Source organism: Oncorhynchus nerka, linkage group LG1 (genome assembly GCF_034236695.1).
Source record: "Oncorhynchus nerka isolate Pitt River linkage group LG1, Oner_Uvic_2.0, whole genome shotgun sequence".
In the NCBI taxonomy this organism is placed as follows: Eukaryota; Metazoa; Chordata; class Actinopteri; order Salmoniformes; family Salmonidae; genus Oncorhynchus; species Oncorhynchus nerka.
Window position 1 is genome coordinate 58301311 of NC_088396.1, and position 12500 is coordinate 58313810.

The window sequence follows — 12500 nt, forward strand, 5'->3', positions numbered from 1 at the left end:
TGACAGACAAGCTAGATCTACTGTCTCTATTATATTATGAAAGACCAGCTAGATCTACAGAAGGTTTACATTTGAGAGACCAGCCAGATCTATTTCTCTATTATATTACGGCTTAGACCAGCATGATCTAGAGTCACTAAATATTATGATAGACCAGTGGGATTTGAACCCACGCATCCATGGGAGACTGCAACAGACCAGCTAGACTGCTCAGTCCATCCTGTATTATGACAGTTCCTGGGTATACTGGGTTATTGTATTATGACAGACAAGTAGAAATAGGCACAGCCTTGTAAAATCACCACAGAGACCAGTCTCTATTATATTATGACAGACCAGCTTGCACTTTCAATAGTCATTTGTTTTTATCAATGAAAAACTCCAGTCATTGATTTAATCTCAATATGGCCTTCAATGGAAAAGAGTAGTAAATAGTTTGAATGACCGCTAAACTGGCCTCAGAATATGGCCATTCTGATATAAATGATGAAATTCCTCAGATAAGACCGAAAGTTATGGAAGTATCAGCAATCATCAGGGTAAGAGTGACAACAGGTCCACATGGCTGAAATCTTAACAAATGGCTTAATGGGTATTTTCAACGCAATCGTGTTATTATTTATTTTTAGGGTTTAACAAGGCAGCTCACCTGTGACCTGTGGCTTGACATTAGACGGCGACTCGATTACCCTGCAGACTATATTTTTGTTCTTCCCGCCAATACAATCCACTGACAACGACCGACGAGTTGTGCGTTCCGAGATGCTTTTTGTTATTCGCCTGTTTGTGGCCCGCCTGTTAAATTGCGCGATTCTTGCAATTCTCTTTCAGCCTCTCATCAACTAGCTGTTTTTGCAGAATATTAAAAATACGATAGTTATTCACTACTCATATTAACTAGGTGTCATTTACATTACCTTAAGTCATTTATTTTTCAACTGGATTATACAAAGGTGCATGACATGCAGGCGCTAAAAAGTTGTCAAGAGTGGGTTTCAAACCATGCCTATAGGGGAGTCTGCGACCTGAATGACTTAATGGTTATTTTCAATGCAATCGTGTTTTTACTTTTTCTTTTAGGGTTTAAAAAGGTTTCTCACCAATGACTTTAGATGTGGCCAGTTCGATTACCCTGCAGACTTTAAGAGTGTCTTCAGAATATGGCCATTTTGACATGAATTTAAAAATGCCTCAGATAGGACCAAAAAAGTGTCTGGAGCTATCCGTCAGGGTAAGAGTGACAACAGGTTTCCACATGTCAAAATGGGGGAAATCTTAGCAAATGGCTTAATGGTTATTCATGAGAATCGTGTTGTTGTATTGTTGAGTGTATCATGGGATCTCACCTAAAATCTGTGGCTTGACTACAAACCTGTAACCTATGCTACTGTGGCCTATAGAGCTAGAAGGATGGATAACCAGGCGTGTAAAGGTGTGAGGTGGGCTCCTATCCGAAATGGACAAATAATCCTACAGAAAGTGATAATTTTACAACTGAAAGACAATGCAGTAACTCATTAACTCATTATAATGCAATGAAATTAAATGTTCCCCTCATTCATTTGTTATTAAGTACAGCTTTTTTCTTATTTTGCTTAGCATGCTATAGGTAGTGGGATCGATGCCCACATTCCCCAAAAACACATTTTTTTGTGGATCCAAGAAAGCTGCAGTTCACACTTCATGCAGCCTTGTCTTACGACAACCTACTGTCATGTAGCAATGACAAGCAACTTTAATGTAACACTGATGTCAAAATGTCAGATGAAAAAGCAAGACATTACTTACTTTCAGAGGAGCAGCGTAGCACACACCATTGAGGCCCACAAACAAAGCTGTGGAAAGTTTCCTTGAAGCCAGAGCATAAAGAAAGAACAAATACAGATGCCGAAACCCGGGATCAAACCAGGGACGTTTAGATCTTCAGTCTACCGCTCTCCCAAGTGAGCTATTCCGGCAAATCACTCAACATAATTCTGTGGCACCCTTTACAATTCACATGCATGTGACTCATAATTTTGACACTCAAAATGGACATAATAGCCATTACGGGGATCGAACCCATGACCTTGGCGTTATTAGCAACACACTCTAACCAACTGAGCTAACCGGCCATTTGCTATTTGCTCAATTGTTGAAATGCACCGTCAGCCAAGTCTGCAAGTGCTGGCACGTCAACAAACAAGTCCACCAACAGCATAGCCTGACAAGACTGGACCCTCTTGGTTGCTTCTTCATGTAACACTGATGTCACAATGTCAGATGAAAAAGAAAGAAATTCCAAACGGCTGGGGAATTAGCTCAAATGCTTTGTGTTTGGGCATGCGTGCACAGGTAGTGGGATCGATGCCCGCATGCTCCAGATGAAAAAATCACATTGTTTTATGGATCCAAGAAAACTCCAGTTCACACTTCATGCAGCCTTGTCTTACGACAACCTACTGTCATGTAGTAATGACAAGCAACTTTAATGTAACACTGATGTCAAAATGTCAGATGAAAAAGCAAGACATTACTTACTTTCAGAGGAGCAGCATAGCACACACCATTGAGGCCCACAAACAAAGCTGTGGAATGTTTCCTTGAAGCCAGAGCATAAAGAAAGAACAAATACAGACACCGAAACCCAACCAGGGACCTTTAGATCTTCAGTCTAACGCTCTCCCAACTGAGCTATTCTGGCAATTCACTTAACATAATTCTGTGGCACCCTTGACAATTCACATGCGTGTGACTCATAATTTTGACACTCAAAATGTACATAATAGCCAGTATGGGGATAGAACCCATGACCTTGGCGTTATTAGCACCACACTCTAACCAACAGAGCTAACCGGCCATTTGCTATTTTGCTCAATTGTTGAAATGCACCGAGCCTCTGCAAGTGCTGGCACGTCAACAAACAAGTCCACCAACAGCATAGCCTGACAAGACTGGACCCTCTTGGTTGCTTCTTGCGGAAATTCCAAACGGCTGGGGAATTAGCTCAAATGCTTTGCACGCGTGAGGTAGTGGGATCGATGCCCACATTCTCCAAAAGCACATTGTTTTATGGATCCAAGAAAACTCCAGTTCACACTTCATGCAGCCTTGTCTTACGACAACCTACTGTCATGTAAACAATGACAAGAAACTGTCATGTAACAATGACAAGAAACTCTCATGTAACACTGATGTCACAATGTCAGATGAAAAAGAAAGACATTACTTACTTTCAGAGAGCAGCGTATCACACACTCTAACCAACTGAGCTAACCAGCCGCTGGCTACAGAGCACAATTGTTGAGATGCACCGAGCCTCTGCAAGTGCTGCAGCGCAAACTAACAAGTCCACCAACAGCATAGCCTGACAAGACTGGACACTCTTGGTTGCTCCTTGTGGCAATTCCAAACAGCTGGGGAATTTGATCAATTGGTATTGTGTTTGCTTAGCATGCTATAGGTAGTGGGATCGATGCCCACATTCCCCAAAAACACATTTTTTTGTGGATCCAAGAAAGCTGCAGTTCACACTTCATGCAGCCTTGTCTTACGACAACCTACTGTCATGTAGCAATGACAAGCAACTTTAATGTAACACTGATGTCAAAATGTCAGATGAAAAAGCAAGACATTACTTACTTTCAGAGGAGCAGCGTAGCAGACACCATTGAGGCCCACAAACAAAGCTGTGGAAAGTTTCCTTGAAGCCAGAGCATAAAGAAAGAACAAATACAGATGCCGAAACCCGGGATCAAACCAGGGACCTTTAGATCTTCAGTCTAACGCTCTCCCAACTGAGCTATTCCGGCAATTCACTCAACATAATTCTGTGGCACCCTTGACAATTCACATGCATGTGACTCATAATTTTGACACTCAAAATGTACATAATAGCCAGTATGGGGATCGAACCCATGACCTTGGCATTATTAGCACCACACTCTAACCAACTGAGCTAACCGGCCATTTGCTATTTTGCTCAATTGTTGAAATGCACCGAGCCTCTGCAAGTGCTGGCACATCAACAAACAAGTCCACCAACAGCATAGCCTGACAAGACTGGACCCTCTTGGTTGCTTCTTGCGGAAATTCCAAACGGCTGGGGAATTAGCTCAAATGCTTTGCACGCGTGAGGTAGTGGGATCGATGCCCACATTCTCCAAAAGCACATTGTTTTATGGATCCAAGAAAACTCCAGTTCACACTTCATGCAGCCTTGTCTTACGACAACCTACTGTCATGTAAACAATGACAAGAAAATGTAACACTGATGTAATGTCAATGACAAGAAACCAACTGAGCTAATGTACAGAGCACAATTGTTGAGATGAGCCTCTGCAAGTGCACAATAACAAGTCCACCAACAGCATAGCCTGACAAGACTGGACACTCTTGGTTGCTCCTTGTGCTGCAAACTAACAAGCAATTCCAAACAGCTGGGGAATTTGATCAATTGGTATTGTGTTTGCTTAGCATGCTATAGGTAGTGGGATCGATGCCCGCATTCCCCAAAAACACATTTTTTGTGGATCCAAGAAAGCTGCAGTTCACACTTCATGCAGCCTTGTCTTACGACAACCTACTGTCATGTAGCAATGACAAGCAACTTTAATGTAACACTGATGTCAAAATGTCAGATGAAAAAGCAAGACATTACTTACTTTCAGAGGAGCAGCGTAGCACACACCATTGAGGCCCACAAACAAAGCTGTGGAAAGTTTCCTTGAAGCCAGAGCATAAAGAAAGAACAAATACAGATGACGAAACCCAGGATCGAACCAGGGACCTTTAGATCTTCAGTCTAACGTCTCCCAACTGAGCTATTCCAGCAATTCACTCAACATAATTCTGTGGCACCCTTGACAATTCACATGCATGTGACTCATAATTTTGACACTCAAAATGTACATAATAGCCAGTATGGGGATCGAACCCATGACCTTTGGCATTATTAGCACCACACTCTAACCAACTGAGCTAACCAGCCATTTGCTATTTTGCTCAATTGTTGAAATGCACCGAGCCTCTGCAAGTGCTGGCACGTCAACAAACAAGTCCACCAACAGCATAGCCTGACAAGACTGGACCCTCTTGGTTGCTTCTTTCGGAAATTCCAAACGGCTGGGGAATTAGCTCAAATGCTTTGCACGCGTGAGGTAGTGGGATCGATGCCCACATTCTCCAAAAGCACATTGTTTTATGGATCCAAGAAAACTCCAGTTCACACTTCATGCAGCCTTGTCTTACGACAACCAATGACAAGAAACTGTCATGTAACAATGACAAGAAACTCTCATGTAACACTGATGTCACAATGTCAGATGAAAAAGAAAGACATTACTTACTTTCAGAGAGCAGCGTATCACACACTCTAACCAACTGAGCTAACCAGCCGCTGGCTACAGAGCACAATTGTTGAGATGCACCGAGCCTCTGCAAGTGCTGGAGCGCAAACTAACAAGTCCACCAACAGCATAGCCTGACAAGACTGGACACTCTTGGTTGCTCCTTGTGGCAATTCCAAACAGCTGGGGAATTTGATCAATTGGTATTGTGTTTGCTTAGCATGCTATAGGTAGTGGGATCGATGCCCGCATTCCCCAAAAACACATTTTTTTGTGGATCCAAGAAAGCTGCAGTTCACACTTCATGCAGCCTTGTCTTACGACAACCTACTGTCATGTAGCAATGACAAGCAACTTTAATGTAACACTGATGTCAAAATGTCAGATGAAAAAGCAAGACATTTCTTACTTTCAGAGGAGCAGCGTAGCACACACCATTGAGGCCCACAAACAAAGCTGTGGAAAGTTTCCTTGAAACCAGAGCATAAAGAAAGAACAAATACAGATGGCAAAACCCGGGATTAAACCAGGGACCTTTAGATCTTCAGTCTAACGCTCTCCCAACTGAGCTATTCCGGCAATGCACTCAACATAATTCTGTGGCACCCTTGACAATTCACATGCATGTGACTCTTAATTTTGCCACTCAAAATGTACATAATAGCCAGTATGCGGTTCGAACCAATGACCTTGGCGTTATTAGCACCACACTCTAACCTACTGAGCTAACCGGCCATTTGCTATTTTGCTCAATTGTTGAAATGCACCGAACCTCTGCAAGTGCTGGCACGTCAACAAACAAGTCCGCCAACAGCATAGCCTGACAAGACTGGACCCTCTTGGTCGCTTCTTAAGGAAGTTCCAAAAGGCTGGGGAATTAGCTCAAATGCTTTGCACGCGTGAGGTAGTGGGATCGATGCCCACATTCTCCAAAAGCACATTGTTTTATGGATCCAAGAAAAAAATTCCAGTTCACCTACTGTCATGTAACAATGACAAGCCTTGTCTGATGTCACAATGTTGAAAAAGAAAGACATTTACTTTTTATTTTTTTATTTCACCTTTATAGGCTAGTTGAGATTTTCGAACCAGGGACCTTTATTTATTTTTTATTTTATTTTTATTTCACCTTTATTTAACAAGTTCTCATTTGCAACTGCATGCACCTGGCCAAGATAAATGTAACATGTCAAAATGTGTGAACAGACAACACAGAGTTACACATGGAGTAAACAATTAACAAGTCAATAACACAGTAAAAAAAAAAAAAAAAAAAGGCTAGGGAACAAGTCTATATACAATGTGAACAGCAAAAAGGCATGGAGGTAGGTAGAAATAAAATGGGCAATTACAATTTTGCAGATTAACACTGGGGTGATAAATGATCAGATGGTCATGTACAGGTAGAGATATTGGTGTGCAAAAGAGCAGAAAAGTAAATAAATAAATAAATAAATAAAAAAAACAGTATAAAAACAGTATGGGGATGAGGTAGGTGAAAATGGGTGGGCTATTTACCAATAGACTATGTCCAGCTGCAGCGATCGGTTAGCTGCTCGGATAGCTGATGTTTGAAGTTGGTGAGGGAGATAAAAGTCTCCAACTTCAGCGATTTTTGCAGTTCATTCCAGTCACAGGCAGCAGAGTACTGGAACGAAAGGCGGCCAAATGAGGTGTTGGCTTTAGGGATGATCAGTGAGATACACCTGCTGGAGCGTGTGCTACGGATGGGTGTTGCCATCGTGACCAGTGAACTGAGATAAGGCGGAGCTTTACCTAGCATGGACTTGTAGATGACCTGGAGCCAGTGGGTCTGGCGACGAATATGTAGCGAGGGCCAGCCGACTAGAGCATACAAGTCGCAGTGGTGGGTGGTATAAGGTGCTTTAGTGACAAAACGGATGGCACTGTGATAGACTGCATCCAGTTTGCTGAGTAGAGTGTTGGAGGCCATTTTGTAGATGACATCGCCGAAGTCAAGGATCGGTAGGATAGTCAGTTTTACTAGGCTTGGCGGCGTGAGTGAAGGAGGCTTTGTTGCGGAATAGAAAGCCGACTCTTGATTTGATTTTCGATTGGAGATGTTTGATATGAGTCTGGAAGGAGAGTTTGCAGTCTAGCCAGACACCTAGGTACTTATAGATGTCCACATATTCAAGGTCGGAACCATCCAGGGTGGTGATGCTAGTCGGGCATGCGGGTGCAGGCAGCGATCGGTTGAAAAGCATGCATTTGGTTTTACAAGCGTTTAAGAGCAGTTGGAGGCCACGGAAGGAGTGTTGTATGGCATTGAAACTCGTTTGGAGGTTAGATAGCACAGTGTCCAATGACGGGCCGAAAGTATATAGAATGGTGTCGTCTGCGTAGAGGTGGATCAGAGAATCGCCCGCAGCAAGAGCAACATCATTGATATATACAGAGAAAAGAGTCGGCCCGAGAATTGAACCCTGTGGCACCCCCATAGAGACTGCCAGAGGACCGGACAGCATGCCCTCCGATTTGACACACTGAACTCTGTCTGCAAAGTAATTGGTGAACCAGGCAAGGCAGTCATCCGAGAAACCGAGGCTACTGAGTCTGCCGATAAGAATATGGTGATTGACAGAGTCGAAGGCCTTGGCAAGGTCGATGAAGACGGCTGCACAGTACTGTCTTTTATCGATAGCGGTTATGATATCGTTTAGTACCTTGAGCGTGGCTGAGGTGCACCCATGACCGGCTCGGAAACCAGATTGCACAGCGGAGAAGGTACGGTGGGATTCAAGATGGTCAGTGACCTGTTTGTTGACTTGGCTTTCGAAGACCTTAGATAGGCAGGGCAGGATGGATATAGGTCTATAGCAGTTTGGGTCCAGGGTGTCTCCCCCTTTGAAGAGGGGGATGACTGCGGCAGCTTTCAATCCTTGGGGATCTCAGACGATATGAAAGAGAGGTTGAACAGGCTGGTAATAGGGGTTGCGACAATGGCGGCAGATAGTTTCAGAAATAGAGGGTCCAGATTGTCAAGCCCAGCTGATTTGTACGGGTCCAGGTTTTGCAGCTCTTTCAGAACATCTGCTATCTGGATTTGGGTAAAGGAGAACCTGGAGAGGCTTGGGCGAGGAGCTGCGGGGGGGCGGAGCTGTTGGCCGAGGTTGGAGTAGCCAGGCGGAAGGCATGGCCAGCCGTTGAGAAGTGCTTATTGAAGTTTTCGATAATCATGGTTTATCGGTGGAGACCGTGTTACCTAGCCTCAGTGCAGTGGGCAGCTGGGAGGAGGTGCTCTTGTTCTCCATGGACTTCACAGTGTCCCAGAACTTTTTGGAGTTGGAGCTACAGGATGCAAACTTCTGCCTGAAGAAGCTGGCCTTAGCTTTCCTGACTGACTGCGTGTATTGGTTCCTGACTTCCCTGAACAGTTGCATATCACGGGGCTATTCGATGCTATTGCAGTCCGCCACAGGATGTTTTTGTGCTGGTCGAGGGCAGTCAGGTCTGGAGTGAACCAAGGGCTGTATCTGTTCTTGGTTCTGCATTTTTTGAACGGAGCATGCTTATCTAAAATGGTGAGGAAGTTACTTTTAAAGAATGACCAGGCATCCTCAACTGACGGGATGAGGTCAATGTCCTTCCAGGATACCCGGGCCAGGTCGATTAGAAAGGCCTGCTCACAGAAGTGTTTTAGGGAGCGTTTGACAGTGATGAGGGGTGGTCGTTTGACTGCGGCTCCGTGGCGGATACAGGCAATGAGGCAGTGATCGCTGAGATCCTGGTTGAAGACAGCGGAGGTGTATTTGGAGGGCCAGTTGGTCAGGATGACGTCTATGAGGGTGCCCTTGTTTACAGAGTTAAGGTTGTACCTGGTGGGTTCCTTGATGATTTGAGTGAGATTGAGGGCATCTAGCTTACATTGTAGGACTGCCGGGGTGTTAAGCATATCCCAGTTTAGGTCACCTAACAGAACAAACTCTGAAGCTAGATGGGGGCGATCAATTCACAAATGGTGTCCAGGGCACAGCTGGGAGCTGAGGGTGGTCGGTAGCAGGCGGCAACAGTGAGAGACTTATTTCTGGAGAGGTAATTTTCAAAATTAGTAGTTCGAACTGTTTGGGTATGGACCTGGAAAGTATGACATTACTTTGCAGGCTATCTCTGCAGTAGACTGCAACTCCGCCCCCTTTGGCAGTTCTATCTTGACGGAAGATGTTATAGTTGGGTATGGAAATCTCTGAATTTTTGGTGGCCTTCCTGAGCCAGGATTCAGACACAGCAAGGACATCAGGGTTAGCAGAGTGTGCTAAAGCAGTGAGTAAAACAAACTTAGGGAGGAGGCTTCTGATGTTGACATGCATAAAACCAAGGCTTTTACGATCACAGAAGTCAACAAATGAGGGTGCCTGGGGACATGCAGGGCCTGGATTTACCTCCACATCACCCGCGGAACAGAGAAGGAGTAGTATGAGGGTGCGGCTAAAGGCTATCAAAACTGGTCGCCTAGAGCGTTGGGGGCAGAGAATAAGAGGAGCAGGTTTCTGGGCATGGTAGAATATATTCAGGGCATAATGCACAGACAGGGGTATGGTGGGGTGCGGGTACAGCGGAGGTAAGCCCAGGCACTGGGTGATGATGAGACAGGTTGAATCTCTGGACATGCTGGTTGTAATGGGTGAGGTCACCGCATGTGTGGGAGGTGGGACAAAGGAGTTAACAGGGGTATGAAGAGTGGGTCTAGGGGTCCATTGTGAACTAAAACAATGATAACTAACCTGAACAACAGTATACAAGGCATATTGACATTTGAGAGAGACATACAGCGAGGCATACAGTAATCACAGGTGTTGAATTGGGAAAGCTAGCTAAAAACAGTAGGGACAACAACAGCTAATCAGCTGGCACGACAAACAGCAGGTAAAATGGCGTCAACAGATAAAACAAACAAGCAGAATGGAGTACCGTGATTAATGGACAGTCCAGCGTGCATCAGCTATGTGGCCAAGAGATCAGTGTCCAGGGGGCAGCGGTGGATGGGGCAGGGGCTGGCTGGCGAGTGTTATCCAGGTTAAAAAAAACTAACAATGACTAAATAGCTTGTAGCTAGTTAGCTGGTTAGCTTCTGGAGGTTCTTAAGTGTGTTCTAAAATTTTTTAAATAATAGCGATTCCGTATCACATTGGGTGAGGCAGGTTTCCGGAAGGTATAAACAAATTAAAAATCAAAAAGAGATAGAAAGTAAATGGGGTCAGAGAGTGATTGGGACGCGGTGGTGCAGACGGTTAGCAGGCCTGTGCTAACAAGCTAACAGCTAGGCCCGAGCTAGACAAAGCAGTTAGCGGACCGGAGCTTGACAAGAGCCGTTAGCCGAATTAGCAAGCAGGGAGATAGCGAGGGCTAGAGAGTTAACCTTTGGGGGACGTCGCGATGGGGTGAGTCTGTTTATTTATTCCTCTTCATGCGGTGAGCTGGAGATGAAAAAGCTGAAGGGTTGGCCAGCAGATTTGGCGATGTCGCAGCGGAAAAGCCTGGAAACCCCTCGGACGATTATGTCGGCGGACCAGTCGTGATGGATCCGTGGGCAGTAGAGGGTCAGTAAGGGTCCAAATGGCAAATTAGGTATTTTTCCGGGTAGTCGGGAGATGGGCTCTGGTTCCAGGCTAAGCTCTGGGACAGAGACGTTGTTCATTGCAACTGATGCGGTATAAAGCTTCAGAGCTTTCCGGAGATGGCTGAAGGTTATGCTTTGATGATGTCGCTGGTGGTTAGCGTTGAAGACCGCTAGCATGGCTAGTGGTTAGCTGGCTAGCTTCTGGTGAGGGTTGAGCATTCATTGGGTGAGTTGAGGGTTCCTGTGGTTGGGAAGTGAGTAAATATAATATATAAATTTACTTTAGGAAAAAATAGCTACATTGGGTGAGGCGGGTTGCAGGAGAGTATTTGGAACCCAAGCTTAGGTTTAGGAAAAAGTTTTTAAAGAGACGAAGAAAAATATGTAAAAAACGAAAAAGATATATATACAGGGGACACGACACGACAGGACTTACTGCTACGCCATCTTGGAATTCCAGCTCAAAAAGAGCGTGAGGTAGTGGGATCGGTGCCCACATTCTCCAAAATCACATTGTTTTGTGGATCCAAGAAAGCTGCAGTTCACACTTCATGCAGCCTTAGCAGTTACGACAACCACTGTCATTAGCAATGCATAAACAAGCAGACTTTAATGTAACACTGATGTCAAAATGTCAGATGAAAAAGCAAGACATTACTTACTTTCAGAGGAGCAGTGAGCATCGAACACCATTGAGGCCCACAAACAAAGCTGTGGAAACTTTCTTTGAAGCCAGAGCATAAAGAAACAAAACAAATACCAGAAATAGCCAGGATCAAACAGGGACTCTTGAGATCTTCAGTCTAACGCTCTCCCAAATGAGCTATTCCGATGCAATTCACTCAACATAATTCTGTGGCACCCTTGACAATTCACATGCATGTGACTCATAACCTACTTTGACACTCAAAATGTACATAATAGCCAGTATGGGATCGAAAAACCCATGACCTTGGCGTTATTAGCACCACACTCTAACCAACTGAGCTAACTGGCAATTTGCTATTTTGCTCAATTGTTGAAATGCACCGAGCCTCTGCAAGTGCTGGACACGTCAACAAACAAGTCCACCAACAGCATAGCCTGACAAGACTGGACCCTCTTGGTTGCTTCTTGTGGAAATTCCAAACGGCTGGGGAATTAGCTCAAATGCTTTGCAGCATGCTGAGGTAGTGGGATCGATGCCCGCATTCCCCAAAAACATTTTTTTGTGGATCCAAGAAAGCTGCAGTTCACACTTCATGCAGCCTTGTCTTACGACAACCTACTGTCATGTAGCAATGACAAGCAACTTTAATGTAACACTGATGTCAAATGTCAGATGAAAAAGCAAGACATTACTTACTTTCAGAGGAGCAGCGTAGCACACACCATTGAGGCCCACAAACAAAGCTGTGGAAAGTTTCATTGAAGCCAGAGCATAAAGAAAGAACAAATACAGATACCGAAACCAGGAATCGAACAAGGGACCTTTAGATCTTCAGTCTACCGCTCTCCCAACTGAGCTATTCTGGAAATGGACTTAACATAATTCTGTGGCACCCTTGACAATTCACATGCATGTGACTCATAATTTTGACACTCAAAATGTA

The 12500-nt window shown here is 44.5% G+C and overlaps 6 non-coding genes across 6 annotated transcripts; all 6 read right to left on the reverse strand.

Annotated features, from left to right (window-relative positions):
* Positions 1–1885: 1885 nt before the first annotated feature.
* trnaf-gaa (transfer RNA phenylalanine (anticodon GAA)) lies at positions 1886–1958 on the reverse strand. Its single transcript has one exon. It is a non-coding gene; the product is annotated as a tRNA-Phe (tRNA).
* An 807-nt stretch (positions 1959–2765) lies between these two features.
* Positions 2766–2839, reverse strand: trnai-aau (transfer RNA isoleucine (anticodon AAU)). Its single transcript has one exon. It is a non-coding gene; the product is annotated as a tRNA-Ile (tRNA).
* Positions 2840–3718: 879 nt separating this feature from the next.
* trnaf-gaa (transfer RNA phenylalanine (anticodon GAA)) lies at positions 3719–3791 on the reverse strand. Its single transcript has one exon. It is a non-coding gene; the product is annotated as a tRNA-Phe (tRNA).
* Positions 3792–3873: 82 nt separating this feature from the next.
* Positions 3874–3947, reverse strand: trnai-aau (transfer RNA isoleucine (anticodon AAU)). The gene has a single exon. It is a non-coding gene; the product is annotated as a tRNA-Ile (tRNA).
* Positions 3948–4894: 947 nt separating this feature from the next.
* trnai-aau (transfer RNA isoleucine (anticodon AAU)) lies at positions 4895–4969 on the reverse strand. The gene has a single exon. It is a non-coding gene; the product is annotated as a tRNA-Ile (tRNA).
* Positions 4970–5833: 864 nt separating this feature from the next.
* Positions 5834–5906, reverse strand: trnaf-gaa (transfer RNA phenylalanine (anticodon GAA)). The gene has a single exon. It is a non-coding gene; the product is annotated as a tRNA-Phe (tRNA).
* Positions 5907–12500: the final 6594 nt, after the last annotated feature.